The following is a 17986-nucleotide window of genomic DNA, read 5'->3' as shown; positions in this document are numbered from 1 at the left end:
TGATACCAATGGATGTACCAAACTGACCTTGGATAAAGAAAAGCCTATGAGGCCTCATTCCTAAACTGAGAACTATAGGCAACTAAGGAAAGATCGAAATAGCAGAGACGTGCCTCCCTAGAGAAGAGCATAACAATAGTTTATCCAGTACTAAATGTTCAGTCCTGAAAACATACACATAAGTAACATTATGTGACAGATTGTTAAATTTCTCCTCCTTAATGATAATACTGAATAGAAACACTCTTGCTACATAAGAACTAGACATTAAGGCTTGCTACAGCAGCACATATACTAAAATTGGAATAATACAGAGAAGATTAACATGGGTCCTGCGCAAAGATGACACACCAATCCGTGAAGCATTCCATATCTTTAGTAGATGGAAAACTTCATCACACAGTGGGAAACTATACCCTAGAAGAAGCAAGAAAGTAATCTTCTTTCAACAAACCCCAAAGAAGATAACCACACCAACATAATTCCACCTCTAACAATGAAAATAACAGGAAGCATCAATCACTATTCCTTAATATCTCTTAACATCAGTGGACTCAATTCCCCAATAAAAAGACATAGACTAACTAATGGATATGTAAACAGGACCCAGCATTTTGCTGCATACAGGAAACACACCTCAGTGACAAAAACAGATACTACCTCAGAGTGAAAGTCTGGAAAACAGTTTTGCAAGCAAATGGTCCCAAGAAACAAGCTGGAGTAGTCCTTCTAATATTGAATAAAATCAACTTTCAACCAAAAGTTATCACAAAAGATAAGGAAGGACATTTCATACTCATCACAGGAAAAATCTACCACAATGAACTCTTAATTCTGAAAATCTATGCTCCAAATGCAGATGCACCCACACTCATAAAAGAAACTTTACTAAATCTCAAAGCACACATTTCAACACCCCACTCTCATCAAGGGACAGATCATGGAAACAGAAAATAAACAGAGACAAAAAGAAACTAACAGATGTTATGAAAGAAATGAATTTAACACATATCTATAGAACATTTCATCCTCAAACAAAAGAATATATAAACCTCATCACCTCATGGTACCTTCTCCAAAATTGACCATATAATCAGTCACAAAACAAGCCTCAATAGATAAAAGAAGATTGAAATAATAATCCCATGCAGTCTATTAGATCACCATGGACTAAGGCTGATCTTCAATAACAACACAAATAATAGAAAGCCCACACACACATGGAAGCTAAACAGTGCTCTACTCAATGAAAACTTATTCAAGGAAGAAATAAAGAAAAAAAATAAAGAGTTTTTAGAATTTAATGAATATGAAGGCACAACATACCCACACTTATGGGACACAATGAAAACAGTGGTAAAGGGAAAACTCTTAGCTCTGAGTGCCAAAAAAAAGAAAGAAAGAAAGAAAGAAAGAAAGAAAAAAGAAAGAAAGAAAGAAAAGAAAAAGAAAAAAGAAAAAAAAACCTTGGAGAGAGCATACATCAGCAGCTTGACAGCACACCTAAAAACTCTAGAACAAAAAGAAACAAATGCACCAAAGAGGAGTAGAATGCAGGGAATAATCAAACTCAGGGCTGAAATCAACCAAGTACAAACAAAAAGAACTATACAAAGAATCAACAAAACCAAGATTGGATTCTTTGAGAAGATTAACAAGGTAGATAAACCATTAGCTAGATTAACTAGAGAGCACCAGGACAGTAACCAAATTAACAAAACCAGAAATGAAAAGGGACACATAACAACAGAAAGAGAAAATTCAAAAAATTATCAGTTCTTACTACAAAAGCCATTATGCAACAGAACTGGAAAATCTGGATAAAATGAACAATTTTCTAGACAGATACCAGGTACCAAAGCTAAATCAGGAACAAATAAAGCATCTAAACAATCCCATAACTCCTAAGAAATAGAAGCAGTCCATAAAAGTCACCCAACCAAAATAAATAAATAAATAAAGCCCAGGACCAGATGGGTTTCATGCAGAACTGTATCAGACCAAAACAGAAGACCTGATATCAATACTCTTCAAACTACCCCACAATATAGAAACAGAAGGAACACTACCTATTTCATTCTATAAAGCCACAATTATTGCTTATATTTCCTATCAAAACTGCATATTGGTTATTTTACTAAATATTGCTAAGTTTTTATTTAAAAAAGAACTAGACATGAGAAGCAGATTTTTTTTTATTTAGAGTTACTATTTTTCCTATGTGATTAGTTGAATCCAATGATACATACACCATAGACAGAGAGGGTCAACTGTATGCACACCTTTGAGGAAGAAGGGAGGTATCAGAGATGCCTGGCTGTCTTGTGTGTCAGTGAAATCACTGTAGCATTGAGCAGAGTCGTCATGCAGACAAGGCTCTGAATAGGGGACAACTTAGCAACAGAACATCAGGTAATTGAAGAGTGAAAACTTCTTTCTATGATTATAGAAACACAGAAGTGGACACATCAGGAAGAGCTATGACCAGGCTAACCAGACACTGCTGAGAACTTTATTCTTGCTCCTAGCCAACCTGGGTACAAACTGAAAGTCTCTCCAATATGACCTCATAACATGCACACAATGTACATACATACATGCACATCTGCACATAGGCCCTACATGCACAAGCATGCACATATGTGGATACAGAGAGGGGGGAGGGGGGAGGGAGGAGGGAGGGAGGGGAGAGAGAGAGAGAGGAGAGAAGAGAGAGAGAGAGAGAGAGAGAATGGACAGAGGGACAGAGGGACAGAGGACAGAGGGACAGAACAAGAATAGAAGGGCATTTAAATACTAAGTGAACTGAAGCATAGTTGAATAAATCAGATGGGGATTACATCAGTCCCCTTAAAATGGAAAACTTTACTTTCTTTTCTGCTACAAGTATGAACAAGGAGACTTGTGAATGAGCTCAGTAATGAAATACATTCACATCTGTGCTTTTTAGTTGTATCGTTAAGTTTTAAACTGCATATATTTTATATACTTGTTAAGAAGCAAGCGTATTTACACAAATGTGAAGGTCAGTAATCTTAGGTGGTGAGTATGTGGGTGACTCTTAGGTCATCCACTTGTATGTGTTCTCTAAATATGCTCAAACAAATCCGTGTCAGCTTGGCAGTGAGAAGGGAAATATAATGTCAGGACAGATGTATTTGTGCCTTTGCTCACTCTGTGCTCACTGAAGCTTGTTAATCTAAAAACCATTCCACCTTCAAGTGTTAATGAGCTAATAAGTCATTTTGAGGTGAACTACTTTTCAAAATTGCTGAAGTCACACCTCGAGCTGCATTCTTTTTCTCTCTTGGAAGGGAGGGCATGACTATCCTTTTCTGTAACCTAACATATGAAAACAAGAAAATATATGCTTGTTATCTCCAAAATTTCTTATGATGGCAAATCAACAGGAACAGTCTTATTTTAGTAAATGACCTGTTTGAATCTGATGAATTCTATACGTGTGGACTTAACAGAATATAAAATTATGGTAAAGATCAAAATCACTTTCTTTCATATCCAGACATTTTTCTCCATGTTAGTACATAGTTTTACTCAGTTAAGTGTGTCTTGAAAACTGTAAAATCAAAGCTAAGGTGTGAACTGGAGCTGAGATGCTTGGAGTGTACTGTGGTTGAATAGGACACAAATGTACCCATTTCTTGTAATGTAATGCTCACACCTTACTATGACATTAGAAAAAGCATATTAGATGTGAAGAATTCCAATTAATAATGCATTTAGTGTTTGATTGATTACACAGTGGTACCACATAGCTGTAAGGACAAGCACTTATGTGAATAAACTTGCATCCCCCTCAGAAGAGAAAGGAAACAGGGAATGAGAATAATAATGTAATTTAGAGCTTTCCTTTTAGGCTGTGTTTAAGGTTTCTCTTAATACTTTCAAAAATTACAGTTCATGCTTCTTTTTATAGTACACATTTTTATTCTTATTACACTTTTCTATTAAATATTGAATATAAAATGAATGTGGCTATTTTATTACAATCACACAAATAAAATGAAATTAATGATCATTAAAGCATAAATCCATGTTAGGGTTAAATATCAAAAAATGAAGAAATGCTACACCTCTTAGATATAAGAGAAATGGCATAAAAATGCTTTAAGATACAAACAGTAAAAATGTGACTTAACCTGGCTATAACTGTTAATTATATGTGTTAAACATGGTTCAAACAGATGTTATATTTTTAATATGCATGATTCTATGAGGATATTTTGGATGGGAGTCACGTTAATGTATAGAGAATATAACATAGAGTGCATGCTCTATTGTTGATGACCTCATTTAGAGTGTTGAAAAAAATCAACAAAATAGAACAAAAGTTGAAGCATGAGTCAGTTCTCTCTGCTTTAAGACTTTTCAGAGTGAACAAAACTATTCAGCCTTTAGACTCACATTCACGCCAGAATTTATAAACTCAGTTTTATTTCTTCTCAGGCTTTTACATCAAAATGAACCTATATTATCACATCACTTGCTTCTTCAGTTTGAAAATCTTAGGTATCATCTTCCATAATTTACTGAGCCAATTTTTTAATCAAATGTTTCTATACCTTACCTCTCCATCTATCTATCTATCTATCTATCTATCTATCTATCTATCTATCTATCTATCTATCTATCATCTCTCTCTGTATATATATATATATATATATATATATATGAATATATATGAATATTCCATTGTTTCCCTATGCATCCACATGATTATATTTGTTTCTCTGGACAACATTGGTCAATATATTAGCAAAACAAATTTGTCATCTCAAAAACAAGCCAAATAAGGTCAAATCATGTTGCTTGATTCAGTGTGACTGTGTGACTCTTAGCCCCCAACTGTCTTAATAAAAGGAAAAGAATATAGACTATGTTAATGATTAGGTTGATTGGATTTCCTTTTTAAAAATGAAAAGCAAATCAAACTGAAACAATGCTGGAAATGCTGGTTTTAGTCCCAACACATAAAGATCAGGCACGTTTTCACTCCTATTGTTATAGTAACTGGAAAAGACAGAGAAATTGAAATTCAGTTGGATCTTCCCTATTTCTGTCTCCAAGTGTATTAGGCAAACGTCTAACCTGGAATATGGAGGGGTCAGCATACTGAGGACATGAGCTGAAGTGTTCTCACAGGATGCAGAATCCACTGGGGCCACAGATTCTTACCTTTTTCTGAAATGTCAAGATGGATAAGATGGAGAGAAAATATCTGAGAACCTCACTTTTAAGAGAAATCCAAGGTTTCCCTTTGTGAAGCCACCCGATCCTCCTGATGAAAGTTAATAAAAATTGGTCCTCATGATCTCAAAGGAAAGGGAGAAAAACCATCAGCAAACAGAACCATACCCTTGTCTGCAACAGCATATTCCTCGGGAGATTTTTACAGAGTATTTATCTCACCAATGTTAAGCTCATTTTTTATTCTTCTAATTTACCAGCTTTTTCTGGTCTGCCTGCATCATTAAATGATGGGAAGGGGGTTCAAAAACAAAAGGAAAGGAAACTAAATGGAATTCATAGCTGGGAGCACAACTCCATAAAAGAATGATTATTTTTTGAGAACAAGATTAGATGTTTCCTCTTTGCTATAAATTAACATCATATCAATGGGAGTGCAGTTTGATAGTGGAAGATTACAGTGTAAAGACCTTCAAAGCGCATATGTTCTCTGAGAAAGAACAATTCTGTGAACTTAGCATCAAAAAGGACGAAAAATAGAAATGAATTCAGAGGCCCATGGCTGCACAAAATGCTGAGAATACATAGCCTTAAATATTACATTTGCACTATATCTGTAAGACTCAAAGACCTACAACAGAAGAGTAGGAAGAAAATGAATGATCTAAATATAGAGGAAAGGGCTATGAAGTGATATCTTTAAGCATACACAACCATGGCAAGTGTAAACTTAAGTCAGTTGTGCTTCCTGGTACTGAACCTATAGAAGGTTGGGAAGGTTATCAATAAGCTATGGATAGGGAAGGGCTGATTTGGCCTTACTGATTACTGCTAAACTATTGAGAGCAAAGGAATCTGGGGAGAGGGCATTGTATAATAATCACTTTTGCCTCCACAGATGAACCCACTAGTTCCCAAAATACACTTTCAAACTCAAATTCATGTAGATGAACCTATTGGAACTCAGTGGGACACAATTACCTCATGAATATGGGAAAGATATTTGTAGGGTAGATGTGGACTGGAAGTAGAAAAGAGGGAAGAGAAGGCATGGATGCTCTGGGCAACCCAAGAGAGATATGAATGTAATCCATCACACTTAGAGATGACAAAGTCGTGTCACCATGTACAAAGTTGGCACAGCCCTACTAGACCCTAGATTTAAAGTTAGTGAACATAAAGTCTCCAGTGAAAGACCTATTTTTCTCATTTCCTAACCACGAATGCATTGTGCATAGCTATTGACAAAACACAGAAGCAAACTTCAGTTAATTTAAGGGAGAAAACATAAAAACAAATCAGACAAAAACGAAAGAGAAAGATAGTAAAAGATAAAGAACGATTGACCCAGGAATTGAAAACATCTCTTTATCTGTAAAGGACCCTAAATAATTAAGGGTGTCATATATTTTCAAAACAATATCCAAAAATGGAGTCCTGTGAGGAAAATTCTGAGTAGTTATGACGAAACTCCAAGAAACCAAGACCTTATGATTTGAATTTCTTCAAAAAACACAGATTATTTTCTTGAATTATGCTTTTGTGCCCTTCCAAGATATAGCAGATAGGAATAAGTTTACTTTAGATCATCAATGCAACTGGGTATTGTTATTTATTTATGTACTTCTAGGGAAAAGCAAGTTTTCTTTTTCATACGAAGCTTATTCTTATAATTGTAGACATCTTGAACTCATGAAAACTTTGTTCAGGTAACATTTCTATTTGGGCTAATATCCACTTATCAGTGAGTATATACCATGTGTGATGTTTTGTGATTGGGTTACCTCACTCCGGATGATATTTTCTAGTTCCATCCATTTGCCTAAGAATTTCATGAAGTCATTGTTTTTAATAGTTGAGTAGTATTCCATTGTGTAAAAGTACCACATTTTCTCTATTCCTTCCTATGTTGAAGGACTTCTTGGTTCTTTCCAACTTATGGATATTATAACTAAAGCTTCTGGAACATAGTAGAGCATGTTTCCTTGGTATAGGTTGGAGCATCTTTCGGGTGCATGCCCAGGAGTGGTATAGCTGGGTCTCCAGGTAGTACTATGTCTAATTTTCTAAAGAACCACCAACTGATTTCCAGAGCAGTTGTATCAGCTTGCAATCCCACCAACAATGGTGTATTCCTCTTTCTCCACATCCTTGCCAGCATCTGTGGTCACCTGAGTTTTGGTCGTAGCAATTCTGACTGGTGTAAAGTAGAATCCTAGGGTTGTTTGACTTGTATTTCCCTGATGACTAAAGTTGTTGAACATTTCTTTAGGTGCATCATGGTCATTTGATATTCCTCAGTTGAGAATTCTTTCTTTAGCTCTGTATCCCATTTTTTAAATAGGGTGATCTGACTCTATGGAGTCTAACTTCACGGATTCTGTACATATATTGGACATTAGCACTTTATCTGATGTAGGATTGGTAAAGATCTTTTCCCAATCTGTTGGTTGCCATTTTGTTCTATTGACAGTGTCCTTTGCCTTACAGAAGCTTTGCAATTTTATGAAAAGTCTCATTTGTCGATTCTTGATCTTAGAGCATAAGTCATAAGTGTTCGGTTAAGGAAAAATTTTCCCCATGTCTATGTTTTCAAGGCTCTTCCCCACTTCCTCTTGTATTATTTTCAGTGTGTCTGGTTTTATGTGGAGGTCCTTGATCCACTTGGACTTGAGCTTTGTACAAGATGATAAAAATGGATCAATTTGCATTCTTCTATATGCTGACCTCCAGTTGAATCAGCACTATTTTTTTTGTTAATGCTGTCTCTTTTCCACTGGTTGGTTTTAGATCCTTTATTAAATATCAAGTGACCATAGGTGAGTGGGTTTATTTCTGGATCTTCAATTCTATTCCATTGATCTACCTGCCTGTCTCTGTACTAATACCATACAGTTTTCATCACTATTGTTTTGTAATACTGCTTGAGTTCAGGGATGGTGATTCCCCCAGAAGTTCTTTTATTGTTGAGAATAGTTATCGTTAACCTGGGTTTTTTTTCCTCCAAATAAATTTGCAAATTGCTCTTTCTAACTCTATGAAGAATTGAGTAGGAATTTTGATGGAGTGTGCATTGAATCTGTAGATTGCTTTTGGAAAATGGGCATTTTTACTACATTAACCCTGACAATCCATGAACATGGGAGGTCGTTCATTTTCTGTGATCTTCTTCAATTTCTTTCATCAGAGACTTGAAGTTCTTGTCCTACCCATGATTCACTTGTTTAGTTAGAGTCACATTGAGGTATTTTATATTATTTGGGACTATTGTGAAGGGTGCCATTTCTCTAATTCCTTTCTCAGCCTATTTATCCTTTGAGTAGAGGAAGGATACTGATCTAATTAAAGTTAATTAAATATCCAACCACTTTACTGAAGTTGTTTATCAGGTTTAGGAGTTATCTGGGGGAATCTTGGGGGGTTGCTCAAGTATACTGTCATATCATCTGCAAATAGTGGTATTTTGACTTCTTCCTTTCCAATTTTATCCCTTTGACCTCATTTTGTTGTCTAATTTGTCTGGCTAAGATTTCAAGTACTATATTAGGTAGGTACAGAGAGAGTGAGCAGCCTTGTCTAGTCCCTGATTTTAGTGGGGTTGCTTCAAGTTTCTCTCCATTCGGGTGTTGGTTACTGGTTTGCTATATATTGTTTTTACTGTGCTTAGATATGGGCCTTGAATTCCTCATCTTTCCAAGACTTTTAACTTGAGATGGTGTTGAATTTTGTCAAATACTTCAGCATCTAATGAAATGATCATTTTTTAAAAATTTGTTTATGTGGTGTGTTATGTTGATGCATTTCCAATGTTATACCATCCTTGTGTTTCTGGAATGAAGCCTCCTTGATCATGATAGATGATTGTTTCGATGCGTTCTTGGATTTGGTTTCTGACCATTTAATTGAGTATTTTTATTGATATTTATAAAGATAATTCATCTGAAGTTCTTTTTCTTTGTTGGGTCTTTGTGGTTATTTGGTATCAGCATAACTGTGGCTTCAAAGAAGGAATTGGATAGTGTTCTCTTATGGAATAGTTTGAAGTGTATTGGTATTAGGTTTTCTTTGAATGTCTATTAGATTTCTTTATGTGGTCATGGGTTTTTTTTTGGTAGGGAGACTTTTAATGACTGATTCTATTTCTTTAGGGTTATGGGACTGTTTAAATGGTTTATCTGAACCTGATTTGGTACCTCATATTTGTCTAGAAAATTTTGTCTAGGTAACAATTTTCTTAGAAGAGTAAGAATTGTCTGATGGTATGAATAACCTCAGCTATTGCACGAGGCTGTAGTCTGCTTCAATATTAGGCTGCATTTTCACAGAGTCCACAACCTTTAGGGTGATATACAATGATAAAAACATGCATTGTAAGGTAGTTTGCATAAACATAGAGAAAATTTGTAAAAGAAAAAGAAAAACATCGAAGAATGTCTCTCAAATGTAAGAAAACACAGAGAATGCATGGAAATATGCAAATCAGAAGGCTGCCAAAGGAAGAATCAGAAACCAGGCCAGTACCAATTTCCCAAGCTAAAATATAAGAGGAAAAGTTAATGAAAAACAAATAAAGACATGCTACAATATTAAATAATTGTTATTTAAAGGTTAAATTAGATTTGATCAAATATGCACAATATAGTTGAAGGTTATCACTGAAGTTTTCAGAAGTATAATTGCCATGCTAAGAGAGAAGGAAGATAAAGTGTAATGACATTAAATATTTGCTTTAGAATAAAGGCAAAGCCAGGCAGTTGTAGCAGTTGCCCTTCATTCCAACACTTAGGAGGCAGAGAGAAGTTGACCTCTAAGTTTGGGGCCAGTGTGATCTACAGAGTGAGTGACAGGAGAGCCAGGGCTGTACAGTAAAATTTGTCTTGATAAAAACAAAACAAGAAACAAAACCAAACAACAACAAAAACAAAAACAGAAAGAAACAACAAATTGACAACAACAAAGAGGAAGAAGAGGATATAAAAATAAATTCTTCTATAAGAGAACAATTGTAAATAAATTATTAAACTCCATCCTTGCCAGATTAGAGGAAATACTATAAATATAGTTAAAAATCAAGAAATAGTTAGGGTCAAACAATTTGTCAGATGGATGAAAAATTTAGCTGTGTATATAAACCCCATTTACAGAGTCAGATTGAAAGCAAAAAGTGAAAAATTTACTATTTCACCTTGACTAAAATAATCCAGAAGTAACATTACTACATTAGATGCAGTAACCTTCAAACCCAGGAAATTTATCACCTTAAAATATAAGATAAGAAGCAAGTTGTTGAAGAAACTGTAATTACCTGGAAGATGCATGGCCACAAAACCAGCAACATTGCATGTAAGACTGGAAATGATAAAATGCTGTAGAAAAGTAAACAAATCTGCTAAGATCCTTTGAAACTCACCATTTTCTTCCATCAGTAACTGATAGAAATAACATGTAGATTAACAAAGAAATTAACAGTAAAATCATTTTTTCTCATTAATATAAATAAGTTAACCTATTAAACAGTATCAACTTCTGAAGTATGAGGGGGACATTTTCTAATGTGGATAATATTTACTTAGTTAATAGTACAAACATATTTTGTCAACTTTAGAAAAATTAAAGCCAGAGTGTAATATCAGATATCAGTAGAATTAAGCTACAAAGGAAAATAGAACAATATTTGATAATATTTTAATTTAAAATTAAATATATTTTTCTTATCATATGCAGACAATTTTTGTGGAAAATTTAAAAATGATTTTTGTTTAACTAAAACAGCACTTATTACTGAGAGCATATGAGAGAGGGTGGCAGGAAGATCAGATGATGTGGCCAGCTGTGTTTACATAAAAAGTTTAAGATCAGTCTGATTTGTGTGAAAATCATATAAAGAAAATGCATATCAAAATTTGTGAGATCCAGTAAAAGAGTACTTGGAGAGACATTTGTTGTATAGGTGTTTATTGCTGAAATGAAGAAATACTTAAGATGAGTAATGTAAGCTTTCAATTTGGAAGCTACAGAAAACCCGTTAATGCTAAGGTAATGGAAAATTTAATTCTTTTATTTTCCCAGTGAAGTAATTCATTTCATTGGATTTTTTATTTAAATTTCAAATCTTATTCCCTTTCCGAGTGTCCTGGACATCTGAAAAAGCAATTTGCAAATTCATTTGGAATAAGAAAAACCAAGGATAGCAAAAACTATCCTCAACAATAAAAGAACTTTTAGGGGATTCACCATCCCTGACCTCATGCAGTATTACAAAACAATAGTGATAAAAAAAAAACTGTATGGTATTGGTACAGAGACAGGCAGGTAGGTCAATGAAATAGAATTGAAGACCCAGAAATGAACCCACACGCCTGTGGTCACTTGATCTTTGACAAAGGGGCTAAAACCATCCAATGGAAAAAAGATAGCATTTTCAGCAAATGGTGCTGGTTCAACTGGAGGTCAACATGTAGAAGAATGCAGATTGATCCATGCTTATCACCCTGTACAAAGCTTAAGTCCAAGTGGATCAAGGACCTCCACATCAAACCAGATACACTCAAACTAAGAGAAGAAAAAGTGGGGAAGCATCTCGATCACATGGGCACTGGAAAAATTTGCTGAACAAAACAAACACCAATCTTAGAGCTTATGCTCTAAGATCAAGAATCGACAAATGGTATCTCATAAAACTGCAAAGCTTCTGTAAGGCAAAGGACACAGTTGTTAGGACAAAACGACAACCAACAGCTTGGGAAAAGACCAACCCTACATCAGATAGAGGGCTAATATCTGATATATACAAAGAACTCAAGAAGTCACACTCTAGAGAGCCATATAACCCTATTTAAAAAATGGGGTACAAAGATAAACTAAGAATTCACAGCTGAGGAATAACAAATGGCTGAGAAGTACCTAAAGAAATTTTAATCCTTAAGAAGGATTTGCTTATAAAACAATAAATTAAGTACAACAATAAAAGAAAGAAATCAAGACATGGAAAATATTTTTGTTTGTGCTTTGTTTCTTTCTTTGTTTGTTTGGGGGGCAAGGTAAGAAGTAAATATTTCCAGTTAATTGTCTAAGACTAAAAGCAAGGTGTACAGAAGCAAGCAATTCTAGAATTGAAAGAACAGTCCTAGTACTGGTCTCAATGACATTGAGACATTAGGAAAGGCTAGATATCTAGATTAGTGCAAAAAGTTGTCTAGAGTGCATGGGGGCTGAAGCACAGTGTGCAATAGTGAACAAAAAAAGTATTATAAAATTATTTATGATATACATAATATTTATTACATACAAACTAATTTGATTACTTAAACAGGCTACTTCCTTCAAATATACCAAAATAAATAGGTAATTCAAGCATTCCCACATGTTAAAATGAAATTGAATAAATATGAAGGGCTAATCAAGATGAACTCACTGAATAATTTCAAAATTTAAGGAAGACATAATCCCTCTGTGTGTGTGTGTGTGTGTGTGTGTGTGTGTGTTTCTGAAAACAGAAGCAGAGGGGATACCCTTTTAACTTATTCAGTGTAGTTAACATTACATTCTCCCCAAACTAAGCAAGTACTTTAAAAAAAATCTATAATTTACTCTTTTTCATGAATTCTGATGTAAATATTCCCACTAATATTGTTGAAATTACACTTAACACTGTAATAAACATTTCATTTCTATTGGTAAGAAGAACTGATGAAGAGATCTGGAATTCAGGGTGTGACAAATATTTCTAGTAGGTTTTTCTCCGGTTTTTAGTCAGTTTAGAATTAGAAGCTAAAAGTTCTTTATCAGATGTATGTTTTGAAAATCTTTTACCATCTTCTGCAATTTGCCCCTCATTCTCTTACTTTAAAACTCTAAAACTCCTCTTATACACCATTCTGAATTTCCATTATGCATAACCCACAGCTGAGAAAGACAAGTAATGTCCTACATTCTAGAGTGTGGGAAATATACATACATAATTTTTGAAATTTATCTGAATTAACAGATGTTTTAGTATACTTGAACTTTATGAAATAGTGTATAGAATTAAGTATATTACTAGATCTTAAGGGTTATGAGTAACAGAAGAGAAAATAAAAGATATATAGTTTATAAGTAATAGGAATAATAAGAAAATATAGCAAAGTTAAAAATCTAGGTACATCAGACTAAACCTCTTTTTCAGAAAATAGATTTAAAGAATATTAAAAATAGAACACAAGTAAAATTGCATGAATAGCATGAAGGCGTTCATTAAGTAAAAATATTGAGTCACATACTATTCTTAAAATGTAGATAGCTTAAGAATGCCTTTAAAATGCAGAAACAAAAGTCACTGCCATGTAAAAACCACACTTCAAGTTTAAATACATCCATCAAACTGAATCAAAAGGGTAGAATAATATATAACTGGCATGTATTAATCAAAAGAAGGAAATTGAAGAATGTCGTTACCTGAAAAAATATGGAGTTCAAGGCAAATGCTTTCTATGAAGAAAAGAAATATTCCCCTTTGATAAAAATAATAGTATGTCAAGGAGCAATGATATTCATGAACTTTTTGTAGGAACACGGTTACAGTATACAGAAGAAAACATTTATCAAAATCAAAAAGAAATCAACAGTATCAAATGCATTTCATCCTGTGTTAATATGGGAGAAATGAACTATGTGAATAGGTTAGTAGTGGAATGATTATCTAACATGCACAAAATCTTGGGTTCAGTTTCTCACACCATAACCAACGAACCAACAAACCAACCAGCCAACCAAGAGACAAGTCAAATAGAAGAAAGAAATGATAGGAGCGAAATTAGTACACAAAGATTGTAAAATTTAATATATATATATATATATATATATTACAAGCTCATGGTATGTATGTACATTTATATATTTATATGTAAGTCTGTGGATATATATGAACATAATAAAATGTTTTTCTTTAAACAAAAATATGTACTATGCACAGGAGAAGAATATAATTCTGGTTGTTCATTCAGCAAGCCCAAGTTCATACTACGAGGTCTTGCTTTCTTGCTAAATAGAAGTAGAGTTTTTCAGTTTAAAGAAGAAAGTGAAAAGAGTTTTTAGGTGGAGTCATGGAGTCCCTTGTGGAAACTCACATCAGGCATGTGAAGACAATATAAAGTTAATGAAGCTGCTGCTTAAAGTTGGAAGACAGTGGATATTTTCATGCTAATGAGATAAAACTAGATTAAGGTGAATGTCAAAAGTCAAGAAAATTAAAAGTACTTAGCTTCTTAGAGAGGCAGAATAGTGATATCTAAGGTTCCTTAAACTTTGTGGGAATTTTGACAGGAACAGATATACTTAAATGACACAAGGTCCCCCAAGATTGGAGAAAATGTAGCTTGTTTATCTGAGAAGGAACTAACTTCCAGACTGTATAAAGTATCCAAGAAGGTAAATTTCAAAAACATAATCAATACACAAAATGCATATATAATTCGAAAAAGAGATGAATATATGTCCAGTAAGTACATGAAAAAACATGTGTGAGAACTTTAGTGCATTAAGGAAAATTCAAATCAAAATCACTATGGTTCCATTTAGAAAAAGCAGCTATCAAAGGAAAACAGAGAAAATACCTGGAGGAGAAGTAGAATCTTTCTCCACTATTGGAAATGAGAACAGTCTACCTAGTCTGCCAGCCATGAAAACAGCATATGGTTCAACAAACAAACAAGCAAACAAAAAGCTGTGGCATTTGTTGCACACCTTAAAATTTGGCACTTGTGAGGCAAAGGCAGATGTCTCTGTCTAGGAGAGTTCCAGACCAGCCTAGTCCACATAACAATTTCCAGACAACTCTAGACACACTGTGAAACCTTGTCTAAAAAGTCACCTCTATGAATCCAAAACAAAACCAAACAAAAATAGAATTTCCATGATCCAACTATACCATTTCACATGGATATATAACCAAAGGAATTTGCCAGCATTCCGTAGATATACCAGCGCATCCTTTCTTGATGTACTACAATAGACATGATGTAGTGAGTACAAATGTCTAACATTTGATAAATACATAATGAAAATGTTGTCTGTCTGTTAGTCAGCCACATTTAAGGACAAAATTAAATTTACTAAAAAATAGACCAAATGAGAATTTATCATATTTAACCAAGGCAGAATATTGCCTGTGTTTGTCTCATTTATGATGTCTAATAACTAAAGAAAAACATGACATATTAGAATGGAGACTATTGAGATAAGGGATAAAGATGAGTGAAGGAGGCAGAAAGACCATAGGAAACAAGAGAGAGGACCAAGGAGGTGAATATTCTTAGAATAGACTGTATGCATAAATGAAACAATAATGAAAGCCTCTATATTTTATAATTCATATATACTCACTCAAAGAGGACATTGCTATTTTATTAAAACTGAGATTGTAAATTAAATAATTTAAATCACATGGAAATTAAAAAGTTTAAATTATAAAGAATATATAACATTTTTAGTCCTATGAATCCAAAATTTATTTTTGATTATATAATTACTTTATTCAACATTGCCAATCAATTTTTATCACATGATTATAGTCAACAATAAATCCCTTATCAGAGGTATAAAGACCATCAGAAGTAAACATAAAATATTGCATATAAGGAGGAATGTATGAAAGTGATAATGTGATATTCATGTTAAAGAAATATTTGATACAGATTTTTTTCTAAGAAGATAAAAAGAAGACATAACTCAGGGTCAAATAATGAGATAGTGATTACTCTTTAAGTCTTGGGGATTCTAGAAATATGTTTCAAGTATTTTTCTCTTTCTTTTTTCTTTGTTTTTGGTCTTTTCAAATTCCTCACAGGAACAAAATACTAGCTGAGTTGAGAATTCTCTGGGCCAGGATGCTTTACAATATAAAGAGATTACTGCGGAGAGGATAGTTATGAACAAATGATTTAGACAGATCAAGTCTCTGACCCACCCTTGGTACCTCTTTGTTTCTATTTATTTCTCCTTTTCTTCTTCTTTTTTCTTCTTCTTCTTCTTCTTCTTCTTCTTCTTCTTCTTCTTCTTCTTCTTCTTGCTTGCTTCTTTGCTTTTCTGCTTCTGCTTCTGCTTATTCTGCTTCTTAGCTATAGCTTCTGCTTCTGCTTCGCTTCTCTTCCTTCCCTCATTAAAAGTACTGGATAATATTGGAAATGTTTTTAAGTTAGTTTTTTGAAAGCTCATACAGGGTATTTTCTCCATGTTTACACTTGTCCCAGTTACTCCAAGACCCATATCCCCTTCCCTACATACCTGAGTTTTTCTCCTATCAAGTTCAGTGTTTGTTACCAACATGTGTATAAAAGTGTGTCCTTGGAGTGGAGGTTGTTTGAAATATCAGAGACAAACTCTCAGAGACAGCCTGTTTTCCCTTCCTAAGCAACCATTGATTGTCAGTAGCTCCTCAATTAGAAGTGGGTCTTTGCGCCCACCTCCCTTCGACATATTGCAATTTGTTCTGGTGTTTTTTCAGAGGTCCATGTAACTTCCATAGCCACTGCTAGTATGTTGTATGCAGCTACCATGTTATACTTGGAACATGCACTCATTTAGTATCTCTGATTATTACAATCTTTTCTTCATCTTCTTCTTAAAAAGGCTCTTGAATCTTTGGAGGAGATGACTCATAATAGACATTCAGTTTAGTGCTAAGCATGCTAACTGACTTCTCTTATTCTCTGCATCTTTGACAGTTGTATCTTTGTTTAACATCATCTACTGCAAGTAGTATCATCTCTGTTGAGCATTGAGGTGTATATTAATCTATGCAATAATAATAACTCATTTTTAGTCAGTTTAATACTATGCTGATTTAGCAAAATAATAGTAGGAGGCTCTTCTATATGGCCTGTGACTTGTGTAGTCGTAGTTTCTTGTATAATAATAGTGCCATGTATGGGTTTCATCGTGTGTACCAGAACGTAAACCCAATCAGAAATTACGTGGCTACTCTCATGATGTTTGAGTCACTATTACACCAGTATGCACGTCTTGCAAAGCCAGGATTTATTTTAACTCACAGGGTTCACATCTAGGTAAGTGTGATAATTACTTTTCTGTTCTATACTATGATCACCTTTTATCACTATTAAAGTAGGGATGAAGTTTCCAGGTCAATACCAATTTACTACCTCTGTGTTCTATGACTCAAATATGTGGTTTCTTTAGCAATAGGCTCTTACTGCCAAAAATAGACAGCCACAAAACAAAGAACTCAGCTAAAAATGGTAGATAGAACTAAACAGAGAATCTTTAAATATGAAGTATAAAATGTCTGGACACAGTTTTAAGAATGTTTAACATTCTTAGAAATCAACAGAATTTCATCTGACCTGAGTCAGAATGTTTGAAATGATGATGATGATGGTGATGATGATGATGAAAAGGAGGAGGAGGAGGAGGAGGGGAGGAGGAAGAGAGGGAGGAGGAGGGGGAGGAGGAGTAGGAGAGGACGAAGAAGAAGAAGAAGAAGAAGAAGAAGAAGAAGAAGAAGAAGAAGAAGAAGAAGAAGAAGAAGAAGAAGAAGAAGAAGAAGAAGAAGAAGAGGAAGAAGAAGAAGAAGAAGAAGAAGAAGAAGAAGAAAAAAGAAGAAGAAGAAGAAGAAGAAGAAGAAGAAGAAGAAAAAAAAAGAAGAAGAAGAAGAAGAAGAAGAAGAAGAAGAAGAAGAAGAAGAAGAAGAAGAAGAAGAAGAAGAAGAAGAAGAAGAAGAAGAAGAAGGCGACTCTGTGTGTTCAGAAAATCAGGAACACTTGATCAGTGATAGTGGGCA

General features: G+C 34.2%; 1 non-coding gene across 1 annotated transcript; it reads left to right on the top strand.

Annotated features, from left to right (window-relative positions):
* Positions 1–274: 274 nt before the first annotated feature.
* Positions 275–377, top strand: LOC116897420. The gene has a single exon (XR_004387462.1). It is a non-coding gene; the product is annotated as a U6 spliceosomal RNA (small nuclear RNA).
* The last annotated feature ends 17609 nt before the right edge of the window (positions 378–17986 follow it).

This window comes from Rattus rattus, chromosome 3 (assembly GCF_011064425.1).
Source record: "Rattus rattus isolate New Zealand chromosome 3, Rrattus_CSIRO_v1, whole genome shotgun sequence".
NCBI classification, from domain to species: domain Eukaryota; kingdom Metazoa; phylum Chordata; class Mammalia; order Rodentia; family Muridae; genus Rattus; species Rattus rattus.
The sequence above is the reverse complement of the archived record's forward strand: the minus strand, read 5'-3'. Positions and strand labels throughout refer to the sequence as shown.